This window comes from Puma concolor, chromosome B2 (genome assembly GCF_028749965.1).
Source record: "Puma concolor isolate L17-30 chromosome B2, mPumCon1.1.hap2, whole genome shotgun sequence".
In the NCBI taxonomy this organism is placed as follows: Eukaryota; Metazoa; Chordata; class Mammalia; order Carnivora; family Felidae; genus Puma; species Puma concolor.
In genome coordinates this window covers 20350905-20372807 of record NC_141671.1, presented here as the reverse complement: position 1 = coordinate 20372807, position 21903 = coordinate 20350905, and the positions used below count along the sequence as shown (strand labels likewise).

Genomic DNA, 21903 nt, shown 5'->3' with positions numbered 1-21903 from the left:
CGTTAGGTTCTGATGTTAACCACCTGTTGCCAAGCCATGAATGAAGAAGAATTTGAGTAAATATGACAATCCCTAGTTGAGTAAATGACAATCTTTAGACAGAGTGAGTCAAAGTGACAATTTTTAGGAGAATGTACAACCAATAAGGATCAGACCCCACTTCTAATGGCAAGGATTATAAAAACATTCCATAAAAAAATTGAATCCTGGTCAAACCCAGGCTGCTGTTTTTCATATCCTGCTTGCTGAGTGATCCTGGAAACTTAATCTGATTCTTCAATTTCTCCCAACATAAGTAATTGAATTGTGGGTCAGGTGGGGCCCTGTGTCAGCAAGCTATAATCAGGGGGTTTGGTCACTCCATGGCTTCCTTAACCAGCACACCAATCTGATTAAGGAGCCCAGTCTACAAAAGGGCCTTGCTTTAGGACACAGGCAACTTCTTTGTCCACTGACCTCCAATGATTAGGCCTCTGACTCAAGAGCTTGAGTTTTGAAGACTTAATGTAATTGGACGACCATGATGGGTCCCCTTTCTTTCTCCCAGTCTACCTCATCCCTCCATTATTTCCGTGGCTAGCTTACAGGTTACCTAGAACACTTAATAATCCTTTTATTTGATTCCTTTGTACTGATGTATGTATATTTTCTCAGACAGCCTTTCCCTCTGACAGAAAAATATTTTGGTAAACCAAAACAAAGCAACTCACCCACCAGACAAAGTGATTACTAAGTTGGAGATCTCGTTGGAAGATATTAGCCAGCCGTGAAGCAGAGACCTATTTTTCTCCATGCTTTTTCATAATAGTGTTCATAAAGTCATATGTAAGTTGGATGGTGTGTGGTTAGAGCAGTGAGGAAGGAGAGAAAATGTGCTGGAAGGGAAAGAGCACCGGGCTGTGCTGTCAACGGACCGGGGCTGAGAGCCGGGCCACGGGTTACTTACTTGCTGTTATCATGGCGAACAATTTACTTCCTAGAAATGTCCTCTCTGTGAAACATGGATGATGATGCCTGACAGGGCAATTCTAAGGGTTAAAGGTAAAGTGGGTAAAGTGCTTGGCACCAGTGAACACAAGCACATTAAACGTGTTTTATTGTTTTGCTCATGTTCAATTCGTGTTCTACCTTAATGAAACTCCATATCGAGTACTTTATTTTTATGTAGGCAGCACATTTGCGTTAATCATTTGGTATGTGCCTAGTGGTAGGTGCTGGGACACAAGGGAATAAAGCAGAACCCCTACGTTCAAAGGCATAACAGTCTAATTGTTTGGGGGGTGTTTGTGTACATGTTCAAAGAGTAGAGCATAATGAATCCTTGCCTTGTTGAAAATATTATCTAAACGAAATGAAATCAGTGAGGTGGTATTCTCACTGTGCCTGGAGGACACAAAAATACATAGATAGCTCATAGTTAGGAATGGCGGTTATGGGAATTCTAAGAGGTGAATATTGAACTCTGAAATATACCAGGGGCACAAAAGTGATGAGCTGTGTTTGTGTGGTTAGTTTCCTCGTAGTATTTTTCTCCTTCACTTTTTCAGCAATAACTTAAAATTTGTCACGTTGGATTCTTTCTGAAGTCAATCTGACTTGAATTTTAGACCCAGGATCTCCCTTTTCATTTATTTCTTTTCAAAATACTAAGTTCCCCAAAAGATTGACAAGTTTTTAAAAAGATATAATCAGATTTTTTGCAACAGGTTTGCTGCCAGAATACAGGTGTCATGAAAACCCCTGCTTAACCTAACCCAAAATGGGAAAGGAAAAGGCTCATATCAATATCATCGCCACGGACACACAGATTTGGACAAGTCTGCCACTTCTGGTCATCTGATCTACAAATGTGGTTGACAAAAGAACTATCGAAAAATTTGAGAAGGAGGCTGCTGATATGGGAAAGGGTCCTCTCAGGGAGGCCTGGGTCCTGGATAAACTGAAAGCTGAACATGGACACGATATCACCGTTGACATTTCCCTGTGGAAATTCGAGGCCAGCAAGTGTTATGTGACCACCGTCGTTGCCTCAGGACACAGAGACTTCATCAAGAACATTATTACTGCACATCTCAAGCTGACTGTGCTGTCCTGATTGTTGCTGTTCGTGTTGGTGAATTTGAAGCAGGCATCTCCAAGAATGGGCAGACCCATGAACATGTCCTTCTGGCTTACACTGGGTGTGAAACAACTCATTGTTGGTGTTCACAAAGTGAATTCCACTGAACCACCCTCCAGCCAGAAGAGAGATGAGGAAATCGTTAGGAAGTCAGCACCTACTTAAAAAAATTTGGCTACAATCCCAACATAGCGGCATTTGTGCCGATTTCTGGTTGAAACGGCGACAATATGCTGGAGCTAAGTGCTAACATGCCTTGGTTCAGAGGATGGAAAGTCACCTATAAAGATGGCAATGCCAGTGGAACCATGCTCCTTGAAAGTCTGTATTATATCCTGCCACCAACTCGTCCAAATGATAAGCCCTTGCGTCTCTCCCTCTAGGACATCTACAAATTTGGGGGCATTGGTACTGTCCTTATGGGCGAAATGGAGACTGGTGTTCTTAAATCCAGCATGGTGGTCCCCTTTGCTCGAGTCCATGTTATAACCGCAGTAAAGTCTGTGGAAATGTACTGTGAAGCTTTGTGTGAGGCTGTTCCTGGGGACAGCATGGGCTTCAATGTCAAGAACACATCTGTCAAAGATCTTATCATGCAATGTGGCTGGTGACAGCAAGCAGCTGGCTTCACAGCTCAGGTGATTATCCTGAACCATCCAGCCAAATCAGGGCTGGACATGCACGTGTGCTGCATCGTCACCCAGCTCACGTTGCTCGGAAGCTGGCTGAGCTGAAAGAGAATATTGACCGTAGTTCTAGAAAAAGTCTGGAAGATGGCCCCAAGTTTATGAAATCTGGTGACACTGCCATTGTTGATATTGTGCTTCGCAAGCCTGTGCATGTTGAGAGCTCCTCTGACTATCCTCTGGGCTAATTTGCTGTTTGTGACACGAGACAGATGGTTTCTGGGGGTGTCATCAAAAGAGTGGACAAGAAGGCAGCTGAAGCTGGCAAGGTCACCAAGCCTGCCTAGAAAGCTCAGAAGGCTAAATGAGTATCATTGCCACCACCTGCCACCCCAGTCTTAATCAGCGGTGGAAGAACAGTCTCAGAACTCTTTGTGCCAATTGGCCATTAAGTTTAGTAGTAAAAGACTAGTTAGTGATAGCAATGCATCGTGAAACCTTCAGAAGGAAAGGAGGATGTTTTGGGGACCCATTAAGTGTGTGTGTGTGTGGAAGTTTTAAGTTATTAATTTCTCAAATCAGTGCTTTTTAATGGAAACAAGTTGACCAAAAGCGTGTCACAGAATTTTGAGACCCATTAAAACAAAAGTGTAATGAGAGAAAAAATTAAAAAATAAAAGATATAATCAAATTTTGCTCTGCATCCTCTTTTGCCTGCCCCCCCCCCCCCCAATCTCCAGGAAACTTTTTGACATCCACTTCATAAAATAAGCAAGTAATTATCTGTTTGGGGGATGGAAAACAGAGGAGGTGGGAAGTGAAATGACTGGCCTACACTCCTGTTATTTAGGCATGGAAATTATTTGTTTAGTGATTGTGTCACAATCATGAAACAGTTTTTGCATTGTCTTGGCCTCTTTGTGTGTTTTGAAAGAGAAGAGTGCACTTAAAACATTCTTTTAATTCTTGGGAATTACATGTATATTTGGGGAGGGTGTAAAAGAGGCATTCTTGAAAGAAAAATGTTTTAAGCACAACTTGGAAGACATGTTAACACAGAAAAAGGAAAATGAATAAAAAATTTTACTTTAGAATTGAAAGAGATTTTAGAGCTTATCTTGTTTAACTTCCATGTGTACAGATGAATGGCCTGGGTTTAAATGTCTTGCTCATAGAAGGTCACACAAACTGAGATGTCCTGACTTCTAGAATAGGGCTTTGCTCCCCTCCGTTATTATGAGATGACATGGCATGATGGTCTAATAAATATTGTTGTGTTGCTGTGACTGCTTGTGAGGGCAGGTTGTTTGTACAAACAAAGTTTACATAATACCTGATACAGAAATCCTAGTGCCCTGATGTAACTTTAATGATGATGCCTTTGCTCTCTAGTTTCATTTATTTTTTAAATTTTTTTAAGTTTATTTATTTATTTTGAGACAGAGAGAGAAAGCATGCATGAGCACAGGGTGGAAGGCAGAGAGAGAGAGAGAGAGAGAGAGAGAGAGAGAGAGAGAGAGAAAGAGAGAGAGAGAGAGAATCCCAAGTAGGATCCATGCTGTCAGCACAGATGCTGATGTGGGAATAGATCCCACAAACCGTGAGATCATGACCTGAGCCAAAGTCAAGAGTTAGACGCTTAACTGACTGAGCCACCCTGGTGCCCCTGTAGCTCCATTTCATAAAAGGTCTCCTTGAGGGCACTAAATCCTGCTCTTCTGGAAGAGCTCATCCACCTCCCATGGGTAAACAATTCGCTTCTTTACAAATTTTGTTTACTCACAATCCATAAACAGAATAAATCCTGTTTTGTGTGATTGCTGTTACCACAAAATTAGACAGGCTTCACTTGAATGAACAGTGGTAGACTGTTGCTAACATGGGCATCAGTTCTGCATAGTGTCATAGAAAGGAAAAAAGTTTGACCAAACATATTGGATTTACAGTTAAGTGACTATAATTATTTAATTGTGGTTACTCTGAATACTTCTGCAGTGATGGAAAGCTAGTGGTCACTATGGTTGGTTTAAAAATCAAGTAACCCATTCCATAGTCTATAGGTGAATGTTTCTGAGTTTTAAAAAAGTTTATCAGATAGAACGATTTGCATTGGTTTTACCATTATATTCACCAAAGCCATATTCTCTCTATCTATACTTCGATACCTTCCTCAGCATTTGATCTTTAACTTCTCCAGAGACTGAATTTCAGGGTAAATTATACAAAAGTAAGTTTTGAAAGAAGCCAGTCAAGACCTAGATTTTGCTGTTTCTCAAACAAACTTTTCTTATTACTGTAGTTGAGGCTGGTGAGATTAGTGACTCTATTTTTAAAATATTTTTATAATTCAAGTTGTTTGGATTTATTCTTTTTTCGGAGGGTTTCTTTTCTTTTCCTTCCTTCTTTCCTTCCTTCCTTCCTTCCTTCCTTCCTTCCTTCCTTCCTTCCTTTTCAAACACAATATATGTGAAGAAGAAATAGTAATTGATGACCATTTATACCCACTTGCTTCACTCTGGAGAATTCTCTCACCTCCTCATCCATGCCCTTACCAAAAGCGGCAGATGAAAGGAAATTTCCAACTGTATGTAAAATTTTGGGAATATTGCAACATACTAATGGATCTTCTATAAGTTTGAAGCGTCAGCTCTTTATTAAGACCAATTTATTAATATTTTTCTCTTAGATCATATTTATGAGAGCAGATCTGCTTTTAATGATATTACCAATATATACAAGGTACAGCTATATCACATCATCACATTGCACATCAGAAACACAAAACACACAACTAATTTTCATCTTCTCCAGGCCTCAGTTTCCTCATTTGTAAAGGAATTTTACAATGATTTTTTTTTAAGTTTATTTATTTTGAGAGAGAGAGAGAGAGAAGATGTGCACATGACCAGGGGAGGGGCAGAGAGAGAGGGAGAGAATCCCAACCAGGCTCCATGCAACCAGCACAGAGCCCCATGCAGGACTTGAACTCACAAATTGTGAGATCATGACCTGAGCCGAAATCAAGAGTCAGGCGCCTAACTCACTAAGCCACCCAGGTGTCCTAGGGTGGAATGATTTCTAAGGTGATTTCCTGCACAAACTTTTTATGAACGTATTCTTAACACATGAACTTCCTAGCAGTCCTGACAGCAAAGAACACTCTTACCGGATTATTCCCAAGTGTTAACACTTTTTTTGTGGTTTATAATTTAAATCTAAAAATGTGGATGATGTACATTCAGAAAGATTTAGGTTAACTTAGAAAATTATGGATGGATCTGCCATTTCCTATTTTAAATCCTTAACACAGGCAATCCACTGTGTGTTGTTTATTTCACGAAATGCCTTAATCCTTAAAGATCATAAGAGAATCAGAATATTCTTGTAATATTACTCTTCACAATTTAAAAACTTTGATTATGACTAGCTTTGTTCTTGTCTTTTAAGATTAAAGGGTCACAGATTTTTTTTTATAATGTTTGCTTATTTTTGAGAGAGAGAGACAGAGTGGAAGCAGGGGAGGGGCAGAGAGAGAAAGAGAGAAACACAGAATCTGAAGCAGGCTTCGGGCTGTCTGCACAGAGCCCAACACGGGGGTCTAACTCACAAACCGTGAGATCATGACCTGAACCGAAGTTGGACGCCTAACCGACTGAGCCACCCAGGCGCCCCTGAAGGGTTGTATTTTTTTTAAATGCCCTCACTATGCTGCACTCTTGCTGTCACGTGAGTACGATCTGGGGTGTTTCCATGGCCCTCCTCCAGCTTCATAATGGCCTCTTTTACAGACAGGCAAGAAATTATTAGATTAATTTCCAGGCCTGGAGATGGTTCTGTATATTTTGAATTTTATGACCGTAAGATGTTTGATGGACCTCCTATTCTATTTTCGTTGGCAACAGATGCAGTACATTGGGGTGCTGGAGAACTTAGAAGAAAAGCATCACATAGAAATACGCACTGAAACTAAAGCAGCGGCGATTTTAAAACAAATAGAACTCAATCCCTCTGTAGGGATTTAGAACTGTTTTAGAACTGATAAAACCTTTCATTTTGAAAATGAAGAGGAAAGTGAAGACATAAAGTATATTATGTGTACAAAATAAGTGAAATTTTCTTACTGCTAATCAGATAACTTGGAGTTTCTCCGACACCACACCTTCCTTGTCAATTACCCCCTGACATTGATCAGCCTCTGTTTTTACATCTCCATGTTAAATACAAAGAGTTTCCAGCCTCTACTTTTTTTTTTTTTTTTTTCTTATCGGTGAAAATTCTAAGCAGACGTTGTCACAGTTGTTTGGATGCTTATTTATCTAAGCTCTTCTAAAACCCAAGAAGGCAGAATTTGTTTCTTTCTTTCTGCTTTCTTCTTTGTATTCTTAATCCTAGCAAAGTGTCTGGCATGCAGCAGGAACTCAGGGCGGATCTAGTAAATATTTGCAGCAAGAAGTACTGTGAGCCCTGAACACTAACCGCCACTGACGTCTTTAATGTCAGGTTTGCTGGAAGGAAAGCTCACGTGCTAAGAATTAGGTTCATAAAAAGTTTGCGCAGGAAATAATCTTAGGAACTATTCCATCCTCTCACGCTATTTTACAGACGAGGAAACTGAGGCCTGGGAGAAGATGACAATGAGTTGTCTTTTTTTGTGTTTCTGATCTACACATTTAAAATTAAAAAAAATATAATGTTTACTTATTTTTGAGAGAGAGAGAGAGCGCGGGGGAAGGGCAGAGAGAGAGGGAGACACAGAATCTGAAGCAGGCTCCAGGCTCCGAGCTGTCAGCACACAGCCTGACGTGGGGCTCGAATTCACCAACGGTGAGATCACGACCTGAGCCTAAGTCAGACGCTCAACCAACTGAGCCACCGAGGTGCTCCTGATCTGTACATTTTAACAGAGCATAAACAGTAATATTAACATATAACAAATTATATTCACAACAGAGCCGGATGATATAATTTCTCACATTTTCCCCAGCTTTCATGAGGCATAATTCACAAATAAAACTCTTATATACATAAGGTGTACAATTTGATGATTTGATATAGCTGTACATTGTGAAATGATGCCCACCATCAAGCTAATTAACACATCCATCGTCTCATATCGTTGAGCACGAACCATATGGCTACTTACAAATCAGAACATTTTGCCTTTTAATAGCTTTGTTGTGATATCTGTTGGGTTGTCTCTGAGTGCTCAGGGTTGGGCTGGCTCGCAGATGGGAGTTATGATACAGCAGCCTCCGGGGGCTGTGGTGGTGGCGATGGAAGGGCTCAAGAGCCTTGAGCAACATGGCCAGTGGGAGCAGAGGTCCTTGTCTTCAGGGTCCTCCAAAATGAGGTGGATCTGAGGGGAGAACTAACCTGGAGACGGCAAACAGGTGGATCCTTGCAGGCTTGCGGCATGGAGACAGTTTCTACTTTTCTCTTCTGATCTGATATTTGCAAATAAGATGGAAACCAGAATATACTGGAATATCTAAGAAACCCAGCCAGACACAGGCCTGTTGTTTGTTCTGTCTGCAGAACAACACAGGTTGTTTGTTCTGTCTGCGAGAGTCTCATTTGTGTGTGTGTGTATATATATATATATGCAGAAAAATACATTGGGCTGGTTTGTGAATATTCTTTCTATTCTTACTGTTAGGATTAGAGATAGAAATGTGAAGGTGAAGACAAATTGAATTAAAATTTCCAAAGTCTCTGGGAGAAGTGAATGTGTACCATGTTGAAAACAGATATTCAAATAAGATTCTAAAATATCTTCCCCAGAGCTAAGAAAACAAAAACAAAATGAAACCCCCCCCCAAACCCCCCAGTCTTATTCCTAAAAGACTCTTTGAAGCAGGTGTTTTTGTCAAATAGTAAATCTATAACTAAATATTTCAAGGGTATGAAGATTCAGAAAACATAGATATATTCTAAGAACTTTTTTTACTTGATTGGGTTCTGTCACAGGTCAGTTTTTGTTTTTGGCTACCATTTTATTCAGCAAATATATTCCAGAGTAACGTAAAATATGTCCATTTCGTTCATGAGTTTCTTGAAACAGTTGGTGTCTAAATAACTTTATTCTTGGCAGAAGCAACTTCCTGTTTTAAAAGAAAATAAGTTAAAAGGTCTTATAAGGAAGGCTCATACGTCTTCTTGGAAATCAAGTGTTTCTTACAAAACATTTTGATGTGTTTAGTACAGAGGAATTAGGAACATATGGGTCACATTTTCCTTAAAATGCACATGGTTTTTAAAAATTAAAGGGTAATGTTCTTGGTAAAATAGGTTTTGCCAAACCCAAACTGCTTAAAAAATTGTTCAAGATGTGTAGCAAGGCCAAAGGGCCCCAGGCTTCCACAGTCCTAATAATAGAATCAATCAGGAAAACCAGAATGAAGTCACTAAACTCATTTTAACAATCTCTTGAAAAAAACCAACAAAAATAAATCTCAATGTAGTAACAATCACAAGCAATTAGAATATAATAACTTTTATGCTCATACCGAATAAAACCCCAAGCTGGTAGTTAAAATCGTGCTAGGAATTCTGGAAAGTTGGCAGTGTACTTTGCTTGACTGAAATAATTGATTACATCTATAAAAATGGCGAAGAGACTAGAAGGGATTGCACAGATAAAGTACTTACCAGAAACGATTTAAGAATTTTACTGTGGTTGCTTAAGGAATAGAGGTTTATATGATTGTTTAAAACCCACACATTCTTTAGTAGAAAGATGTATGAAGAGGCAATGACCACAAAAATTTCATTAACCTGGTATTGAGTACTACTTGTCTTGTCTGGAACAGAGTCTATTAAATCGCCTAGTGATGTTCCCAGGGATGATGGGATAAAACGACTCCAGGACGTCAGACCTGAGGCTGTATATGTATATGGCCAGAATCAATTTGGTGTCCCATCAACTGTCAGCAAACAAATCTAAAAAGAATCCAAGTCTCTGCGCGTCAATATTTGCTTCTCTTAACTACTTATTTTGATGTGATATCTTGGTCTCGCACATAGTAGGGATCTGTTAGAAATGTGCCGATTGGATTTGGTTTCTTTGCACGAGAATACCTCGCATCCTTTTTCAAGGTCTTCATTTTCCCTGCATGATCTGCCTCTGGGTATTATGAGTAAACCCTCAGGGTTTTCCTCTGCTGGTTGACTCATTGGTGTTTTAAGAAAAAAAAAAAAAATACTGCAAGGCCTTAGAATAATAATAATAATAAAAATCTTATTCTTCTTCAACTCAGACTGAATATAATCACCTCCAGCAAACGACAGAAACATTATGTTTACCAGTTGGGCAAGTTGAGCCAATAGTGCAAAGGTTCTGGAATCCTTCCAGTTTCCTCTTCTCTGCTCAAGATGCATGGCATTGTCTCCTGCTGAGAAGAATTCTAATTACTAGACAACGTGGGAACAGGGCAGACCATATCAGCAGACTTCTGCATGGGACGTAGAGTTTGCAGAGACACAAAGTGCTCATAGAAATAACGCCAGTGTTCCTCTTTTTTTGTTTTACCAGTTCTCTAGGAAACTATATGTTTTGAAAGGGAACAGGACTGATGCATTTTAAGTCACAGGGAAGGATTTGGAAGGGTGTCTAGGTTGAGCCATAGGGGTTATGGTTGTATTATTGTGTGTATGCAGGGTGGAGGGTGTTACACTGACTTTCATCTAGATCTAAGTGGGTAAGGAATTGTGTAAATGTGTCAGTGTGTGTGTGTGTCGGGAGGGGACTTTGGCTTTATCAGAATTACTGGGTGATGTCAGGGAAAAGTTTATCTCAAAGGGCACTAAAAAGATACATATCAAGGCTAAGGATTCATTACTAAAAAAGTGATTTAAGAGGAGTGATCTAGTTCAGTTGATTAAGATTTCTAAGGGGAATGAACCTTCAGATGTCAAAGAAAAAATATTTTAATTAGAATATTTCCAAGAAGTCCCTCTCAGTGACATTGACACAAGCGTTTCATTTACTCTCCCACCCTTCCTGCTCTATTGCATCTGACTCTAGCCTCCTTTATCTTATTCAGTTTAAATCTTGGTCACAGCTCCCTAAAATGATTTCATTCTTGCCAATGTGTCTTCATCCACTGTTTGCAAAACATTTCTCTGTGAAGCTTTCCTTGATAATTCCAGCCCACTGGTGCCTCCCTCAGTTGTCTAAACTCATAATACTTTTATCATTTCTATGGTTTATTTGATGCATGCCAATATATTACATTTAATTTGTCTCCTTGTCCTCAATCGGGTAAGAGAATGTATGTTGTATATTTCTCTGCATTTCTTATAATATCTAGCACCTTCTGCATTAGAAGTACTCAATGAATATTTGTTGAGTGGATTAATCAGGTTCATGCATAAAAATGTGCACATATAACCCTTGTAGGAAGGGACAAAAAATAACAGAAGGCTTTAAAACTTATGAACCGGTTTTTTTGTTCTGTTGCCCTAGCAACATTTTGTTGAAATTCTTCATATTGAGTCTAGTCATATTGTTTCTTGATTTCTTAGGGAAGTCCTGGCTTTCCAGTGAGTATGAATCCTTATCAACAGCTACCAACAGTGCACGAGATACACAATAGTCCTTCTATTCCACAAATGATTTTGATTTCATTTTGAGGGCCAGTCTCAACATGGCAACAGAGTTCATTGCAGTTAATTTGGGATTTCCCTACATTCATTTTTCCCTGAGTCGTATATGACTCTGAAGACGTTAAATAGTTCTATGGGTGTGAGCAGAAATGGCCCTTGGCCATTAATTTGGGGGTGTCATGACTGAGATATCTTTGTCTACCCTGTCTCATTGGGTCTTGGGCTCTTTCTCTTAAGTCTGTGCTGTTTTTAGGGCCAAAGATTTACTCTGCTGTTTCTTCTCATGCTAGGTCACAGAAATCTCTAAGAGACTGATCCAATCTCATCACTCTATATTTGTTAGGGTTTCCATCTCTGGGGTTTTGGCTTCCTAAGGAAAAGGATCCTGGGATTCTTTTTGGAATGTCTTCTTTAACAATTCCCCTGAGAACTGTCTCCCTTTCTCTCATGTGTGTAGAGACATATAAACCAATTTTATTATTTGTGAATATGGGATCAGAGCAGAATCTATTTTATTAAGTTTAGTTTATTTATTTTTGAAAAAGAGAGAGAGTGTATGTACACACAAGCTAGGGAGGGGAAGAGAGAGAGAGAGAGAGGGAGACAGAGAATCTCAAGCAGGCTCTGGATGTAAGTGCAGAGCTCAAACGCATGAACCATGAAATCATGATTGGAGCTGAGATCAAGAGTTAGATGCTTGGGGCGCCTGGGTGGCGCAGTCGGTTGAGCGTCCGACTTCAGCCAGGTCACGATCTCGCGGTCCGGGAGTTCGAGCCCTGCGTCGGGCTCTGGGCTGATGGCTCGGAGCCTGGAGCCTGTTTCCGATTCTGTGTCTCCCTCTCTCTCTGCCCCTCCCCCGTTCATGCTCTGTCTCTCTCTGTCCCAAAAATAAATAAACGTTGAAAAAAAAAAAAAAGAGTTAGATGCTTAACCAACTGAGACACCCAGGCACCCCTCAGAGTAGAATCTTATTCTCCTCAAATCTTTTGCTGTGATTATAACATTTCTTCCTGGATTTCATAGCATTGGTCTCAGGAGTTTTTGTTTTTGTTTTTTAAATAGTTCAGAGGCAGGAAATAACATATACTTAATGGTGTAAATTCTTGAGGAGGAGTAGGAATAAGGGTGGGTTAGACTTGCAAACTATTATGAGAATATATTGATTAGTATCTCAAAAGTGTGAATCCATTAAGTTTAATGGAATCCATTAAATTTAGGAAAGGGAAATAAGAGGTTTACTCAAGCTGTTTCTACCCATGCAAAATCATGGAGCCAGAATCAATGGTCTCTCCTAGGGCACTTAAAGAAACTGAAGGAATAGTTGGCTTGAAAGAGAAGTCTATACTAAAAGTATTGCCATGACCCAGGTAGCAGAGTAGAGTAGAGAAATCTGATGACTGACAGCAGATTAAGTGCAGTTAATGAGGCTATGTCTATTAGGACAACCAAAGTTAGGTAAGATGTGACCCTGACTTCCTTGGTCTCTTAGAGAATGGTAAGGATGCTTCGATAGCCAGTATATTTATAAAGGTTTTATAAAGAAAAAGAAGTCCAATTAAGAGCAAGCAAGTTGACATATAAGAATATTGAGGCTGTAACTGAGACCTTGTGTTTGGCAACTCATGACCACATTTTACCTGATCCTGGAGAGAAAGGTTTGGTATTCGTTAAGAATTGTATCTGTGTTGGGGTGCCTGAGTGGCTCAGTCAGTTGAGCACCCGACTCTTGATTTGGGCTCAGGTCATGATCCCAAGGTCGTGGCATGGAGCTCGTGTCAGGCTCCATGTCAGGCTCTACTAAGCATGGAGCCTGCTTGGGATTTTCTCTCTTTCTCTCTCTCTCTCTCTCTCTCTCTCTCTCTCTCTATCTCTCTCTCTGCCCCTTCCCTAGCTCACATATGGACTCCCTCTCTCTCTACAGAATAAACAAAATAATAAATAATTGTATCTGTGTTATACATAGCTTAACTGGTTTCATAATAGTGTATGTGTAACATATAGATCCATACATTTGCTAGGTCTTACTGATTGAACTGGATAGATTTGTTCATGCACTGAAAACCAGTTCATGAGCAATGTTTATATGCATGATAAACTTGTGCTATTGGAGAAGAACCATGACAGGCAACATTTTTGTAGCCTTCATGGAACTAACATTTCGGAGCTAGTCTCTATGGCGTTCTTTTGGCTTTGCTCTATTAATTTCCTCCTTTTCAAGCCTCATTGGAAGATTTTAGTAGACATATCTGGACCCAAGTTTGGACACTTGTTCATGATATTGGTGATTAGCCAGGGAATACCCTGACCCAATACATAAATAGGAGATGCTTCTAATTGGGTGCTTTATGGTATCCAGTCCAAAGGTATGAACCAACTGAAAACACCCAAATCTGACATTTACCAGCTGCCTGGTTTGAGCCTCTTCTTCCTATTTGATAGAGACCCTTCTCTTTGACTACATCTCTTGGACCTATTTTGTAGGATCTCTGGGGTGGGGGGGGCAGATTGAGATCATTTCGAAACTAGAAGGAGCTACATAAATATAAGATACGGTTACATGTTAACATAATGTAATAATATCTTTTCATAAGCAATAATTGCTAACTAAAATTATTTAAAGTAAGATGACAGCTTCTTTTTAAAATCACTTTTGCTTTTTATGGCCTCTGATAGAATTAACCTCAGAATTATCTCAAACTTATGTGCTCAGAAATATTCAAAATATAAAAACATGTGGTAGGATGCCTGAGTCATGTCTGTTAAGTTTACTATGCGGTGTACTAATTTCTCCGTTCAAGCTGCTACACATAATAATATCAAATCACATTATGATAGGAGATCCCAGAGTGGTGACTCTGCAAATGGTGATGGGGAGGGGATAAGGAAAGCAAGAATGTCCTGAATACTAAAAAGTTTCCCATCACCAGTCATTTGAGATGATGTAGACGAAACTTGGTTGGATGCATAACTAGAATTAAAAATAACTATGTTTCTTCAATTAAAGACATTAAAACATTGTAGACTTGTTGAAATCATAACCTTAGAGGTTTCTGACTTCTTACCTTTCTCCAAATATACTTTTAGGAAAAAAATCCTAAAATATGATATGGTCAAAATATTCACATTTCCTGACATCAGCGCTGTAACAAGGTTCCTAAACCCTCCTATTTGACTGAATTACTGAAGCCTTTCACTTTTTTTTTTTTTTTTTTTGTCAGCTTCACAGATACCTTGGATATGCCCGTCCTCTCCTGCTTGTGTTTGGGCTAACCAATCTGCTAACGGGAAGAAATCAGAAATATTGCTCAGCTTTTGTTGTGTATATTTGAAGACTTTTCTGGGATGCTCAAGAGACAGAAATGCCATCCCAGAAAGTGGACCCTGGGAAAGCTGTGAGAAAAGTTGGGATTTAGGCTGAGAAAACTTTAAGAGTTCAGAACTTGAAGCCCCAGTTGCTTAAACCTATAATGTTTGCTGCCTCTATTTAAATGGATAATTAGATCAAGGGACAAAGTCAAAGATTCCTGATATGTTCTAGTTCAATTCTCTGCTGTTTGATATTAGTTAAAAGTCTTTTAGCTGCAAGGGAATAAAACCCAACTCCTGCTGATTTAAGTAAAAACAAAGTAAAAGCAGGGTGTGGTGGTGAAGGGGGGCTCGTTAGCACATGTCACCTCAACGCCAGGGCTAGTCTGTAGAGATGGCTGGATCCAAAGATGTGGGCAATATTAAAAGCATCAGTGACTCTCTCCACTGAACTTTCTTGTGTGGTTTCATTTTTTTCCAACACGGTCTCCTTATAAAATGGCTACTCTCAACTCATACCCTTTAAGCTTAGTAAAGCCTAGCAGAAGAAGAAAATCTCTTTCATGATAGGTCCAGTGAAAGTTCTAGGGTTCAGTTTGGAATGAATTCATTCTGTGCTTCTCTCCAAACCCCTGTGGACAAAGAGATAGACTCTATTGGTTGGATCTGGGTCATGTTTTCACCTAGCTGGTGGGAAAGAAAAGTAAGGATGGCGGTGGTGGGGTTTGGGAGGAGGGGGTTTAGATGCCCAGAACCGCATGAACAGAGAGAAAAATCTAGGTACTGATATGCGGAGGAAGGATGGCTGGATAGCCAAAGATAAGAAATGCCCCTTTGAGTGTGTTTGTAAATTACATGAAAACCCAACACTGTCCTCATGAATTGACCATCTTCACATTTCTATTAATGAAAAAAAAAAAAAAAAATCACAAAGAGACAAAAGACCAGAATCCAAGGGCCAGTGCTATTCCTTGAAAAGTTGCTACAAAACTGAAATCTGCTTCAAAAACCATAAAGTGCTATATTCGTTCAAGCTACATACATAAAAGTGCTTTTAGTTGTTCATCTGCTATTAATTTTTATATGTACTTATAATAAATTCAAGTAATCATGAGATAATGCCTCTCTCATGATTATCTGATACTTTACAGAATTTTAAAGGAGACATATAATGAATCCTAGAGCACGGAATTACCTCATACCTTGCAATATCTTGCAAGGAAAAAAAGTCTTGCTCTTCAAAATATCCTTCTGTCTTATTCTGTGACTGAGACTTATAGTCACCTGTGTAAATATGCCATTTGCTGCTTTAACAGTATGTGAAACACATGTATAAATACATAAATATAGCAAATGAACACAGAACAACATATTGTTGAATTTCAGCTATGTAGAGCATGTCACATTTCTGTCAAATCTGGAAAATAGAGCATTAGCTTTGGAAGAAAATATATTTTGCTTGATTTTTTGTTACCAGTTTTTTATATAAGTATAAAAAAACTGATTGTGGCCCACTCTGTCGCTGGTTAGTTGTCACCTTGAATTTAGTCATTTAATATCCTTGGGTTAGTTTCCTAATCTGGAAATTTAAGAAATTTAATTGGATGCTATGTAAGGCTGCCACTAGCCGTAACATTTTATAATTCATGCAATCTCTGAAAATGCGAAATAATAAAACGTGTGCTTTGGAAGTGAACTAGTTAGATTGCCAAGGGCAGTGGCACATTTTTTTTTTTTTTAAACCTGGGTCCCTAGGGGTGCTTGGGTGTTTCAGTTGGTTTAAGTCACGTCATGATCTGGTTGGTGGGTTCCAACCCTGGGGGGCTCTGAAGCTGGCAGCAGGGAAGCCTGCTTGGGATTCTCTCTCTCTCTCTCTCTCTCTCTGCCCCCTCTCCTCTCAGGCTGTCTCTGTCTCTGTCTCCCTACAATAAATAAATAAACTTAAAAAAAAAAAAAAAACTGGATCTGTGCAACTCATGTGGTTACTTGATTCTGTCCAAACGGTTGTGAGAAACCCAGGGTCATTGTGTGCATACTTCTGTTGAAAGGTTTCGAGCCTCAGACGGTCCAGGAGCACCCACGTGGTTTTTAGACCGGAAGTTTGATTCAGCTTTTCAGTCCAAGAGAAAGGCGGTCCCAGCCAGCTCAGGACAGGATTACAACGGAGAGCGCATTGTGATCTATTTGAAATGTTTCAAAAGCACAGGGTTGGTTTTCTGCAATTCCGTTTTACTGAATTGGCTGCTCGTGGTACCCCAGATGTCAAAAGTTTTGCCCTCCTTTTCTGTTGCCACCTCCCTCTCCCTCCAAGGATAGGATTGCAAATCTGCCCGCTCCCTTCTCTTTTCTCACCACTTAATGGTGGACTCTACATGCTGTTATCCAGGCACGGCCCTTTGAGAACATTTCCCAACCAGGAGAAACAAACAAACAAAATAACCAATAATAGGAATGGCTACAAGATATAATTAATTTTTCTGACTATTAACGCAGGAGGAAAATGTCTAATGGGTTGCAGATTTCTTCCTATTTGAATAGCGTGACCGTGACCAATTCAAAAGGAAACCCTCAGCCGAAGTTGCATTTCCGTAGATCCCCTGCATCAGGACAGAGCCTGGGTCTGGGTGATGCTTGCTTTCCTGGTGTCCTACGCATGGAAAGGGAAATGTACAAACTGGGAGGGTTCACAGTGATCGGAAGAGAGCAGAGTTCTCTAACCATGATTAAGAATAAGGCAGCAAGACTCCACTTGTCCTGCTAACCGTTAAATATTTTTGGCTGTCTGCCAGCATCCTTCACTATTTCTTTGAAGCTTTCTTTTACTTACTACAGTAGAGTAATTAGAGAATACTTTTTAATCTTAACACACACACACACACACACACACACACACACACACACACACACACACACCCTAGTACGTTTTGCTCCAACATGTGCTTGCTAGAATCATCCTTCCAGAAACCATCCATAGATGCTCTGCATCTAGGAAAGCTCTTAAGAGCAGGTGGCAAAGTATTGATTCCTTTGCGCCCCTCTGTTTCTGATTCTCTGTTTTTAAATGTTACCCTAATATATCTAAGATAGGTTCATCCATGATTGGGAGCTGATTACATTTTACAAAGAAACTTCCTCCCTGGAGGCAATTAAAAATGGAATAAAACTCTCCTTATCTGGTTAGATAGGCAATTGTTAATTTTTGGCATTTTTCAATTTACCTGATTATAAGATTTTTTTTTGGAAAGGTAAAAATTAAACATTTTTAAAAAGTTAAGCACAAAGCAGTTAACTCCTCTGGACAAGTATATATATATATATATATATATATATATATATATATATATATATACTGGGAAAGACTCTCTTTCAAAATATGGCCATCACCATGATTACATTGATTATATTAATTTTATTTTTTTAGAAGCCCAACAAGGCCATTTATTTTGTCTCCATTTTTCCTCTCCAAGCTACTAAAATGATTGCAACCATCACCGTGCCTATCACCACAATAAGAAAATCCTGAGAAACAAAAGCATCCTCTCTTCTAGAATATTGTGGCTTCTGCATTAATATTCACTACATTGTTATTTTATTATGTTTGGATTTAATTCAATCAATAGTTTTTTGGGGGAAGTAAAAAAAGAGTAAAATAAGAAAGTGATTGAAGATAAAGTAATAATGTGTAGAGGAGAATATGTTTTTTTCTTATACAATTCTAAGTAAGCCATAGAACGTTTCGTATACTTGACTATTTATGATGTATAATAGGTTCATGTTGATCCCCAAACACATCATGTGATAATGGTGACAAGTCTGACTTTTGTCATTAGACAAGACAGGTCCACATTATTAGTTGCTACACTTGTTCCAAGAGGAAACCTAAGTTCAGCACATCTCAGGGAGGGACAAAGAGTGGCCTTAAGGACCTTACCCCTCTGAAGGAGAAACTCCAGCTTTCTCTCCACCCCATGTGTATTCAGGTGTCTGAGAGATGGTCTGGCATTCTTACATGAATAAGTAAGTAAAGTGCAAGGTCATCTCTGGTGGAAGTAAGCTAGGCTACAGGAAAAGTTCAGGGGAAATTCTGGGCTGTAACTCTCAGACTACCTATGAAACAACTGCCAACTTTCTTCAGGGTCCTTAGGTATGGGGGTTAACGTGGCAACATTTTAACAGAACAAATTATACCTGTTGAAATTTGCTTGGAAAGGCACGCTATGGCACATTTGGTCTGGTAATTGTTAGTAGTCCATTTTCCACTAGCAGGTGGAGGGACACTATTGCAGGGGTTGGCTACAGGCACAGTGCGAAGATGCCTACTGTTGGCAGCTGGCTGGGAATCAACCTGCTTTTATTGATATGTTCATTAATGGCAATTTTCTCTGGCACTCAAGCCACTAAATTTGTGGCTTTCAAATTTCCAACATGGTTGATTATGATCACTATGGTGTCTTCCAGGGTGGTAACATGGACTCTGGTGATGAGATGAGGAAGGTGGCTGCATTTTGGGGGTCCGGGTTGGAAGGACAACGGCTCTATGTCCTACTTGCCTTCCTCAGGTTACGAGAGCAGGACTTCCATGAAAATTCAGGCAGGTAGGAGCAGACACAATACATCCCTGAATGATGTAACTTTTGGGTGGATGCAGTGCCTACAGTTTATGGGTTAGTACACTGTGTGTGGTTTGGACCCTCCACCAGGAAGGCCAGGAGAGCTCACAATAGGAAAAGTCAAGAAATGAGCATTGTTTTCATGTTTAACCTCCAAGACAAAACCACCAAGAAATCACGTTTTTTTAGCTGTAAAACAAAACAAACAAAACTAAAAATAGTATTCAGTTGCCACCCTTGAGATGTGTTTATACTTAAAAAATATATATATTTTGGTGATATTTACCTGAAGTCAACAAAACCATTTACACCATTAGCATTTTTCAGGGCAGATAAATAGCTTCAAAGGTGACATTTTCTCAGTTAAAACCTTTCAATTAAAGTTTCAATTTTCGGGGCGCCTGGGTGGCGCAGTCGGTTAAGCGTCCGACTTCAGCCAGGTCACGATCTCGCGGTCCGTGAGTTCGAGCCCTGCGTCAGGCTCTGGGCTGATGGCTCAGAGCCTGGAGCCTGTTTCTGATTCTGTGTCTCCCTCTCTCTCTGCCCCTCCCCCGTTCATGCTCTGTCTCTCTCTGTCCCAAAAATAAAAATAAACGTTGAAAAAAAATTTTTTTTAAAAAAAATAAAGTTTCAATTTTCATCATATTGGGTAAATTAAGAACTGTTTTGGTTGTAGCTATGTTGACACTGTCTACTGAAATCACGTTAACAAAATAAACACCAGAAACACTAAATACCAAGGGAACTTACCTAATAGATAGAGAGTGCAGGACACAAACTCAGCTCTCTCTGATTTTATTTTTTTTTATTTTATTTTTTAAATATGAAATTTATTGTCAAATTGGTTTCCATACAACACCCAGTGCTCATCCCAACAGGTGCCCTCCTCGATGCCCATCACCCACCCACCCCTCCCTCCCACCCCCCGTCAACCCTCAGTTTGTTCTCAGTTTTTAAGAGTCTCTTATGTTTTGGCTCCCTCCCTCTCTGATTTTAAAATCGATCTTCTCCTCATCATACTATACACATGTGTGTAGGTGTGTGTAGTCCATATTGCATGCTGCTGAAGTTGATTGGCTAAAACTTCATTTTGAATTTTTCTATTTCTGCTTGTGTATGATGTTGATTTATTACCTTCTTCTCTTGTGTTATCCTTCTGGTTTGGTATCACATTTGTACTAGGCAGCTAACAGTATTGTGGATGATTTCCTGCTTATTGGTTTTCTGTTACATTCATTTTGACTTACACAGTATGTATTATTTTATTCTTAGGTTTTTCAGTTTTACATTAGTATGCTTTTTTTAGCTTTTGAATTGAAAAATGCTTTCCTCTTTTTCCTCAGTCTTCATTCTTATTTCTTTTTCCTTTTTAAGTATTTTTGAAGTATTAATTTATTACTAGGTATTACTTTAGCTGCATTTCACAGTTGTTTAAATAAGTACTTCCATTGTTTGGTTTCATTTATTTCAAGTTGGAAATATTTTATAATTTCCATTGTTATTTTCTTTTTAAACTAAGGAGTTATTTAAATGTGCTTGTTTAAATTTCCAAGTATAGAAACCTTTGTTTTCTCAGTGCTGAATTCCATTTTATGTTTCTTTTTTTTTTTTTTTTCAACGTTTATTTATTTTTGGGACAGAGAGAGACAGAGCATGAACGGGGGAGGGGCAGAGAGAGAGGGAGACACAGAATCGGAAACAGGCTCCAGGCTCTGAGCCATCAGCCCAGAGCCTGACGCGGGGCTCGAACTCACGGACCGCGAGATCGTGACCTGGCTGAAGTCGGACACTTAACCGACTGCGCCACCCAGGCGCCCCTCCATTTTATGTTTCTTTGTCAGAGAATATGATCTCTATGATATTATTTTTCTAAATTTATGACCAACTGAATGAGTCATATGTTCTGTAAATGCTCCATGTGAATTTGATAATAATGTATATTTTTATGATTAGTTCAGAATGGATTTAAGTTTAATGTATATATATATATATATACATTTTTATTACAGATAAATTATATAGTATAAATATTTATAATTTTATTCTTAATTTATTTATAATTCCATACTCTATATTCTTAATTTTTTTTCTCTGCTTCTGACAGAAATATACTAAAATATCCCACTCTGATTTTGTTGTTGTATTTTTCCCCTCATAATTTTGTTAACTTTTGCTTTATATTTTTCAAAGTCATGTTGTTAAATGCATAAAACATGTATTATTTATTTTAGATTAATGTTTTCTTAACAATGAATTATACTTCAGTGATTTTATAATCTGGTGATAAGAGGTATTAGAATTACTAGTTATAGGGGCATCTGTGTGGCTCAGTTGGTTGACCATTCAACTCATGATCTTGCAGTTTGTGGGTTCAAGCCTGGGGTCAGGTTTTGCACTGACAGCATGAAGCCTGCTTGGGATTCTCTCTCTCCCTCTCTCTCCCCCTCTCCCACTTGAGTTCTTTCTCTCTCTCAGAATAAATATACTTAAAAAAAGAATTAGTAGTTATAGTTAATTAGAATTAATTAGGATTTACCTGATAGATCTTTTTCTAGTCCTATATTTTTTAAAGTCTTTTTGATTTTAAGTTGAGTTTTAAATATTTAATCTGATCTAATAGTAAATGAATTGTCTTTGT

At 39.0% G+C, this 21903-nt stretch overlaps 1 long non-coding RNA gene and 1 pseudogene across 1 annotated transcript in view; both read left to right on the top strand.

Moving 5' to 3' along the window:
- The window catches only part of LOC147580783 (uncharacterized), a 34434-nt gene extending 19642 nt beyond the window's left edge, over positions 1-14792 (top strand). The window contains exon 3 of the long non-coding RNA XR_015250780.1: positions 14568-14792. This is a non-coding gene — a long non-coding RNA (uncharacterized LOC147580783). The remainder of the gene's footprint in view (positions 1-14567) is intronic.
- LOC112853633 (elongation factor 1-alpha 1 pseudogene) lies at positions 1760-3113 on the top strand (annotated as a pseudogene).
- Positions 14793-21903: the final 7111 nt, after the last annotated feature.